The sequence below is a fragment of the Trichomycterus rosablanca genome, chromosome 10, assembly GCF_030014385.1.
Source record: "Trichomycterus rosablanca isolate fTriRos1 chromosome 10, fTriRos1.hap1, whole genome shotgun sequence".
Classification (NCBI taxonomy): domain Eukaryota; kingdom Metazoa; phylum Chordata; class Actinopteri; order Siluriformes; family Trichomycteridae; genus Trichomycterus; species Trichomycterus rosablanca.
Window position 1 is genome coordinate 23,566,418 of NC_085997.1, and position 14,262 is coordinate 23,580,679.

The 14,262-nt window shown below is 38.7% G+C and overlaps 1 protein-coding gene across 1 annotated transcript in view; it reads right to left on the bottom strand.

Moving 5' to 3' along the window:
- Positions 1-14,262, bottom strand: part of rbfox3a (RNA binding fox-1 homolog 3a) — a 699,121-nt gene that overhangs the window by 383,945 nt on the left and 300,914 nt on the right. The window lies entirely within an intron of this gene.

Below are 14,262 nucleotides of genomic sequence, written 5' to 3' on the forward strand. Positions count from 1 at the left end.
GAAGTTGATAACGAGGGATTTATAAAAAGTTTCTGCACTTTTATATAGGGCAGTTGTAGCCTAGCGGTTAAGGTACTGGACCAGTAATCAGAAGGTCGCTGGTTCAAGCCCCACCACTGCCAGGTTGCTGCTGTTGGGCCTGATTAAGACCTCACACTGCATACTGTCACTACTGTAAGTCGCTTTGGATAAAAGCGTCTGCTAACTGATGAAAATGTAAATGTATATTTTGGTTGGAACTGGTGAGGGTGGGAGGAGTAGTAATTGGTCGTGTCTGAGAGACAGAGAGAGCTTATAGTCTGGATTCAGGGCCATCTGATTTCCACCTTTTTGGACGCTCAAAGAAGCTTTAAGGAGAAGATGATTTTCATGTGATGATGATGTGAAAGCAGCAGTGCATAAGTGGCTACATGCATTACCAGAAACACTTTTTGCTGATGGCAAAAAAGTTGGTACCATGCTAGGAAAAATGCATCAGAAGATCTAACTGTTAAAAAAGTGCGGAAACACTACCTATAAATTACATAACACTATAAAATTCACTATATAGTGTTATGTAATTGTATAATTATTTATATAGTGTTATGTTACTGGTTAACTAATATCACTTTAAAAGAGCAGAGAAGCACTAAGCAGCATTAAAGAGCACAGTAGAACAGAATGTCTTTATTTGTCATATATACAGTGTATCACAAAAGTGAGTACACCCCTCACATTTCTGCAGATATTTAAGTATATCTTTTCATGGGACAACACTGACAAAATGACACTTTGACACAATGAAAAGTAGTCTGTGTACAGCTTATATAACAGTGTAAATTTATTCTTCCCTCAAAATAACTGAATATACAGCCATTAATGTCTAAACCACCGGCAACAAAAGTGAATACACCCCTAAGAGACTACACCCCTAAATGTCCAAATTGAGCACTGCTTGTCATTTTCCCTCCAAAATGTCATGTGATTTGTTAGTGTTACTAGGTCTCAGGTGTGCATAGGGAGCAGGTGTGTTAAATTTAGTAGTACAGCTCTCACACTCTCTCATACTGGTCACTGAAAGTTCCAACATGGCACCTCATGGCAAAGAACTCTCTGAGGATCTTAAAAGACGAATTGTTGCGCTACATGAAGATGGCCAAGGCTACAAGAAGATTGCCAACACCCTGAAACTGAGCTGCAGCACAGTGGCCAAGATCATCCAGCGTTTTAAAAGAGCAGGGTCCACTCAGAACAGACCTCGCGTTGGTCGTCCAAAGAAGCTGAGTGCACGTGCTCAGCGTCACATCCAACTGCTGTCTTTGAAAGATAGGCGCAGGAGTGCTGTCAGCATTGCTGCAGAGATTGAAAAGGTGGGGGGTCAGCCTGTCAGTGCTCAGACCATACGCTGCACACTACATCAAATTGGTCTGCATGGCTGTCACCCCAGAAGGAAGCCTCTTCTGAAGTCTCTACACAAGAAAGCCCGCAAACAGTTTGCTGAAGACATGTCAACAAAGGACATGGATTACTGGAACCATGTCCTATGGTCTGATGAGACCAAGATTAATTTGTTTGGTTCAGATTGTCTCAAGCATGTGTGGCGGCAATCAGGTGAGGAGTACAAAGATAAGTGTGTCATGCCTACAGTCAAGCATGGTGATGGGAATGCCATGGTCTGAGGCTGCATGAGAGCAGCAGGTGTTGGGGAGTTACATTTCATTGAGGGACACATGAACTCCAATATGTACTGTGAAATACTGAAGCAGAGCATGATCCCCTCCCTCCGGAAACTGGGTCGCAGGGCAGTGTTCCAGCATGATAATGACCCCAAACACACCTCTAAGACGACCACTGCTTTATTGAAGAGGCTGAGGGTAAAGGTGATGGACTGGCCAAGCATGTCTCCAGACCTAAACCCAATAGAACATCTTTGGGGCATCCTCAAGCGGAAGGTGGAGGAGCGCAAAGTCTCGAATATCCGCCAGCTCCGTGATGTCGTCATGGAGGAATGGAAAAGCATTCCAGTGGCAACCTGTGAAGCTCTGGTAAACTCCATGCCCAGGAGAGTTAAGGCAGTTCTGGAAAATAATGGTGGCCACACAAAATATTGACACTTCAGGAACTTTCACTAAGGGGTGTACTCACTTTTGTTGCCGGTGGTTTAGACATTAATGGCTGTATATTGAGTTATTTTGAGGGAAGAATAAATTTACACTGTTATATAAGCTGCACACAGACTACTTTTCATTGTGTCAAAGTGTCATTTTGTCAGTGTTGTCCCATGAAAAGATATACTTAAATATCTGCAGAAATGTGAGGGGTGTACTCACTTTTGTGATACACTGTACATATACAGGTGTACAGTACAATGAAATTATTTCTTCACATATCTCAGCTTGTTTAGGAATCTGGGGTCAGAGTGCAGGGTCAGCCATTGTACAGCGCCCCTGAAGCAGAGAGAGTTAAGGGCCTTGCTCAAGAGCCCAACAGTGGCTGCATGGCAGAGCTGGGATTCAAACACTAAACCTTTCAGTTTCTAGCCCAAAGTCCTCTAGGCTACCACTGTCCCAGTAGTAATATTATATGAAAGCAATACCTAAAAAATGTTTTGATTGTTTCTAGTACTATAAATATAAATATAAAAAAGCCACTTGACAGAACTGCATCCCATGACATCCAGTGTATTATGCTGACAAGCTGTCAGGGCAGCCCACCTGCGGACAATAGCTTCTAATATTGCATTTCTAAGTCATTTCTGTGCCCCGAAAAACCAAATTGCTGTTGCATTTGCCATCGCTGGCTTAACCTTTTGGTAAAAGAAGAGCAGTCATGCCAAAAAGCACAAGCACACAATCACATGATGCAAATCCTTCCATGTAGTCATGTAGTTCTTCTGGCAGTTGTAGCCAAGTGGTTAAGATACTGGACTAGTAATCAAAAGGTTGCTGGTTCAAGCCCCAGCACTGCAAGTTTGCCACTGTTGGGCCCTTAAGCAAGGCCCTTAACCCTCAATTGCTTACTATATTGCTGTATACTGTCACTGTACTGTAAGGCGCTTTGGATAAAAGTGTCTGCTAAATGCTGAAAATGAAAATGTAAATGTTCTATATCAGGAGCAGTACAGGTATTTTTTTTTTATTTACTGTGGTTTAATAACACTTATGCTCATGTTTTCTTATTGCACATGCTACTGTTAGTTATTAAGCTGAAGTAAGCTCTGTGTGGAATGTTTTGCATGTTGCAAGTGTTTAACGTGTAGAAGTAAAAACCTGGGAATTGGGCTGTTATATTATCCAGGTAGTGTGAGAACTGCACCAGATTTAGGCTGAACCTGGTAACGCAAAAGGTGTTAGAAAACTAGGGCAAGGCAATAGGATTACAGGCCGCTGGCGTGGTCTTTTAAAACCGCACTTAACCTTTACTAAGTATCCTTGGATTGGATCCTATTTATACAGCAATTCTCATTAAATAAAAAAGTGCTGGCCAAATATCCCTGTAAATATTCAAGACACAACAAATGGGGTTCTGTACAGGATTTACTGTGTTGCTGAATTTCATTACCAGCTGCTAACAAAAACACCTCCAATAGTGTCCAGACTGTACCACACATGCACACTCGCTCACATTCACATCAAGCATTCATCACCACTCACGTGTGTGATGACCACCCCCAGGAGCTTTTAATATTTAATGTAAAGATTAATCAGCCCACTCATTATTTTAATCGTTCTTCCTTTATCAGAGCTGCCAGTGTTATGGATTACCCCCTGCAGACCCCAACAACAGCTCCCTGGATGGGAATTTATGGGTATTTTTGGATCAGTTAGCCTCCAGTCATATTTCACCATTTTCTGATGAGCCATTAAAATGTCCTGGGTGATTAAACAAAGGCGCCAAGATCAGGTCCTGCCTCCTTTTTTATGGACGAAAAGCACGCTGGGAGGGATCTCTCTGGATGGTGATTAACACGTCCACTAACAAATCACATCGAGTGAATGTGTGATGTCACTTCAAGATTCATATCTGGTTGTAATCGAGCGACGGATGGTAAAATTTGGTAAATGCTTTCAGAGGAACTGTGGTTACCAAGTAAAACACAAGATAAACATCTTTTATATATATATTTTTTGTCAATCTTAATTAAATGTTCTATCTAAGTTAGGGTTGGATGGGTCTGTAGTCGATTCTAGAAAGATTAGGTGCAAGGCAGGATTAGACCCTGGACAGGATGTCAGGCTTCAGGCAATCAAACGTTCAATCATTTCACGAGAGCGCTACTCAGGGAATATCTGCCAACCTTGGAGTTGTACATAGGTATTTTTAATAATGCAAATTACTATAGTGCAGGGTACTCAGAAGCAATTTGGAGGTCTACCGTTAAGTTACATACATATATAGTAACATCCTTTCCACTTATAAATAAATTCATTCATCCTATGTAAGCACTTTGTCTTGGTCATGGTTGTGTGGGTCCAGAGCTTATTCTGTAAAAAAATTAGCACTCGGTAGGTATATAACTTGGCCATATTTTATCCTTAAAGCTGATGTTAGATGCAGGAAAAATGGGCAGGCGTAAGGATTTGAGCGAGTTTGACAAGGGCCAAATTATGATGGCTAAACGACTGGTGTCAGAGCATCTCCAAAACTGCAGCTCTTGTGGCATGTTTCCGGTCTGCAGTGGTCAGTATCTATCAAAAGTGTTCCAAGGAAGGAACAGTGGTAAACCGGCGACAGGGTCATGAGTGGCCAGGGCTTATTGATGCACGTCTGGAATGAAGGCTGGCCCGTGGTCCGATCCAACAGACGAGCTACTGTAGCTCAAATTGCTGAAGAAGTTAATGCTGGTTCTGATAGAAAGGTGTCAGAATACACGGTGCATCACAGTTGCAGGGCTGTTTTGGCAGCAAAAAGGGGACCGACACAATATTAGGAAGGTGGTCATAATGTTATGTCTGATAGGTGTATGACAAATAAAGGCAATATCTTTCTTCTACTGACACAGCTCTCTGAATAGCTTCATTTATTTATCAAAACATTCCTTTACTTCTTTTAACTTCTTCTAATCTGGGTGATAATTGAGCCAGAGCCTATCCCAGAAATACTGGACACAAGGTGGGAATGCACCTTGGACAGGACACTAGTATCACATTTACAGTAGGTGCCACTAAGAGTGGCCAAAGTATTTACTGGACACATTCTGTAATGCAGGGGAAAAAAGCCACTGCCCACATGGATAATAATAGAAAGTGAGTATCAAAACCGGGTTAAAAAAATCTGTGTAGCATCAACTCTACCATGCTGCCACAGGATAAACAGTGACAAGATAAACAGACATGATAAAGCTTGTTTATAACCAAATAAACACTGACTATTTTGCTTCTTTTGGCATAGTATGGGCTAAATCTGTTCAAGCTGGCCTGTTTCCACCCAGTTGGCAAATTCTCTTCCTGCAAGTCTGGGTGGATGGAGCAAGTCTGCCTCTTTCCTGCAGTGATTGAGTGGGTGTCTGATGGAGAGTGTGTCGGAAGCAAAACATGCCAACCATTCAGATGGGACTCACAAACATTTGCACACACACTCACAGGGTTAGCCCTTCCACCACACCTTTTCATTTAATTGCTCTTCCTTGGCCGGAGCTCTTTGTGGGCGAAGTGGAGAGTGCAAGTTGCCGATTACATAATCCTGTTTTACAGGGGTCCATCCATCACCCGCCTTTCATTTTCATTCCAGCCAAACTGCAGCGAGCGCTGGGAGCGGAAACGAATTTCAACAGCCTAGCATATCTGTTTAGTTTGCAGAAAGCAAAGGCAATGTGGACAGAGAGCGTGGAGAGGAAGGCAGGATGAAAGACCCTTTCATGGGTTCTGTCCAGTAAGGGTCTGATAGTGATGCATGGTTATAGACCATCTGCACTCAGAGACGCTAAATTTATGATTATAGCGTGAGAGCTAAAAGGCTGTCCATTATAGTAACATAGAGGACCCGGAAGAGTAGCTCATAAAGCCCGGCTCAGTTTCAGCACTACGCTGGAGGGACAGTGCCTTGAAAAGTATTCACCCCAAAATACTAATTTTATATTTCATTATTTCTGAACAAAACAAATAAATTAATTAATTAATTAAATAATTAAAAAAAGTTTAACAGTAAATCCACAAAACAGGAATGCATTAAGCCAACAATAAGACAGCTGCCAAGGCCTATTTATTGTTTATTTATTAGGATTTTAGCATTATGTTTTACACACTTGGGTTACATTCATGACAGGACAGATAGTTACTTGTTACATAAGATTCATCAGTTCAAGTCTTTAATGTCAAACACAGTCATGGACAATTTTGTATCTCCAATTCACCTCACTTGCATGTCTTTGGACTGTGGAAGGACAAGGGAGCTCTTAGAAGAAACCCACACAGACACGGGGAGAACATGCTCCACACAAAAAGGACTCGGACCGCTCCACCAAGGAATCAAACCCAGGACCTTCTTGTTGTGAGGCGACAGTGCTATCCATCAAGCCACCGTGCTGCCTGCCAAGGCCTGTGTTACTGTTACTGTTGTGTTACAATTACTGTTGTAACACAGTTTAACACATTTTACTTTGCTTACTTACTCGAATGTATTGATAGTCAGCATTTAAAAAAATCTGTAAATCAGCTGTTTTATTTATTTATTAGGATTTTAATGTCATGTTTTAAACACTTTGGTTACATTCATGACAGAAACAGTAGTTACTCGTTACACAAGATTCATCAGTTTACAAGTTTAATGTCAAACACAGTCATGGACAATTTTGTGTCTCCAGTTCACCTTACTTGCATGTCTTTGGACTGTGGGAGGAAACCGGAGCTCCTGGAGGAAACCCACCCAGGCACGGAGACAACATGCAAACTCCACGCAGAAAGGATCCACCGCCCCACCTGGGAATCGAACTCAGGCCCGTCAAGGCTTTTTTTAAATCAATTTATTAATAGTAAAAACTAAAAAAATAGAAAGTTTAACACAATAACATATTTTTACTTTGCTTACTTATTAAAATGTATTGATAGTTTGCATTTTTAAAAATCTGTGAATCAGATTTTTTTTTTTTGTGATGGCCCAGGATATACCGATAAAACACAATGAAAAAGATTTATCAGTCAGTATGTGCACTACATTTTCTGATCTAAATCCAACTCAACGTATAATGAAAATGTATTGGTGGGAGCATAATGTTGGTTTTAAGCAACATACATTGGCAATTTAGTTGGGATAATAATAATAATAATAATAATAATAATAACAATAATTGTTTGTTATTATTATTATTATTATTATTGTTATTGTTATTATTATTATTATTATTTATTGTATTTTTTTATTTATTCATTTTTTATGGCCCAAGACATACCAATAAAACACATTTATGGTACATAACAGACTATTTATTCATTTAATCATTTATTTTTATCCAAATTAATTAACAATTGTGACAGTATGCAATCCAAGCAATTGAAGGTTAAGAGTCTTGCTTAAGGGCCCAGCACAGTGACCTTTAGTGACCCCTATCTTAATGCTGTAATGAAAACTTAAAATTGTTGTATACCCTGTTCCCCATCTCTCAGAATATAGTAACCAGAAATGTGCAAAAATTGCTTTATTATGTTGTTAAATTGTGATTCATTAAAAACAATGTAAAAGTGGCCAGTTACTTATCAGGGGGTAATAATAATATAAATGTATTAAAATATTTTTAAAGCTCTCTATATATCATTAGGTATTTTTTGTTCATCTGCTATGGATCAATAATCAAATTTATCAATACTCAGAACTGACTCTGTTTACCACGTCTACCTTTATATCTGACAACATCGGTGGTCGGTGTTTGTTCAGTTACGACTTTCCATTACCAGGCAGTGCCGTGCTCTCTCAGGGGGAGCTGTGAAATGTGGCAACTGGATGGAGCACCGGCTGCGGCTGGGAGATGATTGGTGGGCATAAAGCAGGGTCGTTCTGCTGACAATGGCGGAAAGACAATGAACTAAAGATGCATTCACACCTCGCATGGCTGTTGCTTTATTGATTCTTAAATGGCACCACCATCCAAATGGCTTGCAAGCCTTTTTGGGGGCCCGACATCTCCACCGTGCATTTTTCAATTAGTTTTAGTGTCCCAGCACAGCTGCCGCTGCTGTTGCCTTCGCTATGCACACGCTCCGAGCCAAACATAATTATCTCAGTATAACAACGCAGTGGAGCTTATAGGTGCCTACACAGCCACACTGAGCCAAGGTTATTTGTGTTACAGCATGGCCTGGTATTTCAAATACGATCAATGTTCAACTTCAACCAAGTGCTTGTTAATGTCAAAAGGTTTTGTTTATGTTCAGTGAAAAGAATTGGATATCAGACTTTCAACACTAGCAAGGCCTTAAAATAAGTCTCAGTTTTTTTATTTATTTATTTTTTTATAAATATATTCAACTTCTCGCCATGGCTAACAGCATTGCATTTAAATATCAAATAAACAATAAATTATATTAAAAAAATACATTAACTTATTTTATGCCTTTTTTATGTCGTTTATGTTTTTTATCTCTTCTATTAATTTAATTTTTTAATTTTTTATTTATTTTTTATTTTAATTATTATTATTATTATTATTATTATTATTTTTTTTTTATTGTTTGATCCTGGTCATGGTCACGGCGGGTCTGGTTTTACCAGGAAACACTGGGTGCAAGGCCAGAATGCCTTGGACAGGGCACCAATTACTAACAGGGCTTTGGCACCCCTCCCCAACAGACACATCCAACAATGTCTGTGTAGATACATGGCCAGGTGATTGCACCCTTTGAGATTGATACCTGAATATCAGCAGTGGTGGGCTAGCATAATAGACCACTATGCTAGATGCATATTATTATTACTACCACTTTATCCTGGTCAAGGTCACAGCGGGTCCAGTTTTACCAGGGAACATTTGGCACAAGGCAGAATTTCAATTTCATTTTCATAGCACTATAATCCCACCCCTCAGGTTAAACAGTAACAGGACTTTGTGATACACAGTTATATTTAAATAAGTGTAAGCGATTAAAGAAAATCTACAGCAATGTCAAACCGTAAAAGCAGTAACCAAAATCAAGAATCAAACCCAGATTTCTATAGAGCTATGTGATACCAACACTACCTGCTTCAACATGCCCAACAGAGAGACCCAAAACTCCATAAATATAAAACCACAACACAAAATATAAAGAAAATAAGGCAAGACACACCTATATTGACATCGACTGGTTGTAGTTCATTTTTATAGTCAAACCCAGCAAGCCACCAAGAGTCTGTATTTCCACAAAGCATAAACCATCTGGGGCAGATAAACTGTTTTTCATGGGTGACCATGAGGAGGTTCAAACCAACGCAAACACCTCAACCAGCACAAATAGAAAATATAAGGGCCAGTGCAGAGCTGAACCTTCTCAACACCTGCAAAAGCAGACCAGTGTACAGAAACAATAGTTTAAAGCAGAGTAAAACAAATGTTTCAAATTGAATCAGGATTTGTGTTTAAGACACTGAATTTCGGAAGATGACAGCATCTTGGAGTTCCATTATGATAGAAAATCAGACTAATCACCCCTCCATTTGAACAAAAAGTCCTATAGTGGTGGGAACCAGCTTGGACAAGATGCATGTTTTTAACACAGTGTGGAAGATGGAAACATGTCATTTAATAACACCTACACTAACTAATAAGTAAGGCTATACCTAATTTACAGTCGTGCAAAATTGCATCACGAACCGTGTTAAATGCAAATTAATGTAAAATTAAAAATTTCATGTTTGTGTTTAGCAATTTAACATTATTTATTCGCATAACGTTCAAGTGCCTCACGTTTACTGGTTAATGTGCACTATGAGGTGGTCCTAGCAATCCTACGGCAATTCAGTTAGCAATTTGTTAGTCAAAATGTCCAAGATGTCGAAGTGTAAAGCAGCTAAAAACACTACTCAGGTAACTGAGTTTGGAAAACTTCCAAACAATTCTGCGGTGGCAGAGGGGGTATGTAAAAACATGGACATGTTTTGTTTTTTTTAATTTGAGACAGAGCCTCGCACTGTCAGTGAATGTTCTAGTTTGTTTTCATCCAACTATTAAGCTGAGCCGTGCTGTGTATTGTAGCTTCCATTCATTCTATCATTCAATTTATGAGTGTTATTTAATGACTGCCATAAAATCTGGCACTTTTCTTTAAAAATCCGTAAAATTAAGCAAATTGTCCCGTAATTTAGTAGAGCCCTACTAATAAGCATTTTGAAATAGCAATCCACCTACTAGTATATCTTAAAACTGTAAAAGAAAACCAAAGTACCTGAAGGAAAGTCACATGGTCACATTAAGTTTAAAGCCAGGACCCCGGAGCTGCAAGACCTCAGCACTACCTGCTGTGGAATCGTGCTGGCACCTGTGCATTCATATTCAGATCAAATGGACTCCACTTGGGAAGGGTGAGAAGAATTTATTTGAGGTCTCACATTCGGTTTCAAATGAATCACATTTGGGTCAGTCAGCAGGAACATGATCCGAAAACCGAGAACCGATGTTTTAAACAGTTTTTCAGGAAACACTTATTTTGTAATATTTGATTTCCGAGTGAGGTTGAAGTGTTCCAAGACTTCAGTGCCGAACCTGACTGGCAAAACCAAACTAATTATCTCAGTCAGTCTGGTATAGCTCACGCCTCCTGATGAAACAGCTGAGTGAAAATCAGTATGAATTCATTTTCATTCATTCAATCATTCATTTTTAGTAACTGCTTTATCCTGGTCAGGGTCACAATGGTCTAGAGGCACATGGCATACAACCTGGACAAGGCACCAATTCAGAAATCTTTCTCAAAATAAATTAAATCTATCTATATCTATCTATATCTATATCTATCTATATCTATCTATATCTATATCTATCTATATCTATCTATATCTATCTATCTATCTATCTATCTATCTATCTATCTATCTATCTATCTATCTATCTTAAATTAAACAAATATTAAACAAATGTGTATTACATTACATTATATTATGTTATATACCAGTGTATACCAGTTTCTGCAACTGGTCTTTTTTGTGACAATGATTGAAACACATTTTTAGCATTACATTAGTCTATCACAACGGGTTTGCACACCAGCACTGGGATTCTAAGCTCTACGAGTTAGAATCTCAGCTCTGCTACCAGTTGGCTGGGCGCCCCCTAGCAGGCACAATTAGTAGTGCCTGCAGCAGACAAAATTGGCCACTAGTCTGCTGGGTGGTAAAAGAATGTGTGTAAGGACCCTGGTTAGCAGCCAGAGGTGCCTGTACATAAGTGTAGGAATGCAGAGATCAGGGCATGACTCTCCATGTGCGAGACTGGCCTCATGCACAAATCCACAAAAGTGTAGTAGGATAAAAAGTGGTTGTGCACTGCGCACACGTCGGAGGGAGCGTGTGTCATGCAAATATACCCTACTTGGATGCTATCGGGGTCCTCAGCAGCTGAAGACTAATCGGCTATGCTAAATTGGGAGAAAAAGATAGAAAGGTTTTGCTGCTAATTGCTTGTTTTGACTAACTATAGTAGATGACTTCTCTGTGCCAATATAAATAATAACATTATCAAATTAACTGAAATGTGTTGCTGAACACATAGGGAAAATGTATTTATTCATTTATTAGAATTTTAACATCATGTTTTGCACACCTTGGTTTCATTCATGACAGAACAGGTAGTTACTGGTTACACAAGATTCATCAGTTCTAGCCTTTAATGTCAAACACAGTTATGGACAATTTTGTATCTCCAATTCACCTCACTTGCACGTCTTTGGACTGTGAGAGGAGAGGACACAAGAAGAACATGCAAACTCCACACAGAAAGAACCCGGACTGCTCCACCTGGAAATCGAACCCAGGACCTTGTTGCAGTAATGCGACAGTGCTACCCGCTGTAATGCGCCAGTGCTACCCACTGAGCCACAATCCTGCTCACATAGAGAAAGAAACAGCTCTTTTTTGCATGGTAGCATCTAAGCCGATGATACAGTTTAAGCTTACTTGACTTTGTATTGATATTGGCACATAAAAATAGCATATGGTGAAAAGTTTGGCAAATACTTTACAATACCATGCACTTTAAAATAGGTGCAGTGGTCAAACTAGCCCTGTTTATATGGATGTCCCCAGCTATAGTCAATCAGTCACTAACAGGGAATGAGGAGGCCATGACACAAAGTGAATTGATTTTGGAATGTTCTACATCTAAAATATTATCAAAATTGTTATTTATAATAAATAATTAAACAATATAATGATATAATAATAGATCAAATACATCTAGTTAATTCACCTTAAGTTAAAAAGCTAAATTAACTGAACTTGAAAAAAAATATATATATTATATTTATAACATATAATAATAATAATAATAATATTTTTTCTTCATTAAAAAGAACACTGAGGCTCATTTTAATGTGTATTGCCTTAGAAGATTTCTTTGAGATACATGTGTATTTAAACTTTTGACTTCAGGTATGGTACAATGAGCTATATGAAACTGTATAATACAGTTAGCCCTTAAACAAGGAACAAATCAATACGATAATTCTGCTTTATTACTAATGTCTTTTATAGAATTGTTCTAAAGCAATAAACATAAAAATAAGCCTCAGTAAGTACACTCAGACAGTTATAATTTCTAAATAAATCTCCAACCTCATGTCTAACCTGTTCTCTACAACAACGGCTATTACAAATTTTACAAACAAGCCTTAACTCCTTGTTATTTGAAAGTCATGTAAGCTTTCTTATAGTATTTTAGGGGTAATTTGTTTACCGAACTGAATGTGTGGTCTAAGCTAAATAATTAACGATTTTTTTCCTGCAGTAATTGGTTTTGCAAAGCCGTCAAATAACACACTAATGTGAGCTGCCTCCCTAAGCACTGAGTCTAATTTCAGACATTTGGTACAAATCTGTCAGAGTTATAGGCTTAACGCATGCATTATAATCCCACATAGGGATTGGCTTCTATGAAGGGTAATTAATTTCACAACTCACAATTCTACAACTGTAGAAACTATACATTAACAATAATCAAAACCCGTTCTAATCCTTAATTATGTTTCTTTCTTTTATCGGTTGGTAATAGTTGCTCACATTTCAAATGCTCTGTCATTGGGAAAATGTATGAAGTCGCACTAAGAAGAACAACTACAATAAATGGTGATTATATTATTTATGCTGGGTACTAAACTGTTGCAAATCTAACCAGAAAATGTACTGTTTGTTTGGCTGAAATAGGAACTTTATTGATCCTTTATTATTCATTTATTTTAAAGTTGTATTTTGTAAGAGTAAGCATATAAAAGTTGTGACAAGTAAAATAGAATAAAAAAGTTTAGAAAACATTCAAGTTACACTGTTTTGAGACCTTCCACAATAAGTGGGTGAATTGGTAACAGGTGAGGGCATAATGATTGGGTATAAACGCCATCAAAGTCTTAGTCTTTGCAAGCAAAGGTGGGTCATGGCTCATTACATTGTGAGAGACTTTGTGAGAGAATTGTCAAGCGGTTCAAAAATAACATTCACCGATGCAATTTTGCACATAATTTAGGTGTTTCACCATCTACTGTACAGGATATTGTAAAAAGACTTTGCAGACTTGAGATCCAGAACAATCTCAGTTCGCAGAGGTTAAGACCAGAATCTACTGTTGTATATGTGTGACATTTCATCCCTCAGGTAGCATTGAGAAAACTGTCATGCTACTGTTGTAAATATAGCCACACCAACAGGGAGTACTTTGGAAAACCGTTGCCACTTAACACAATGCAACTTGAAACCCCATCACAACTCCATCACACAAAGTGAAAGCCGGTCTTTTCCCAGAAAGTCTATGGTTTATTCAGCAAGACAATATGAGTCCTCATTCTGCACTCACTACTACAGTGTGGCTTAGTAAACATGGAGTGTGTGCACTTGACTGGCCTGTCTGCAGGTCAGATCTGTCTCCTATTAAAAATTTATGGTGCATAATGAAGAGAAGAATCAATCAATAGTGACGAAGGATTGTTAAGCCAGCTGAAGTTTTGCATTAAGCAAGAATGGGCAAAAATTCAACTTGCAAAGATGCAATAATAAGCATCGCCAGTTCCCGAATGATTAAAAGGTGTAATTAGTAGGAAAGGTGATGTAAGACAATGGTAAACATACCTCTGTGCCAACTTTTAGAGTGTGCTGCAGGCATCACATTCTAAA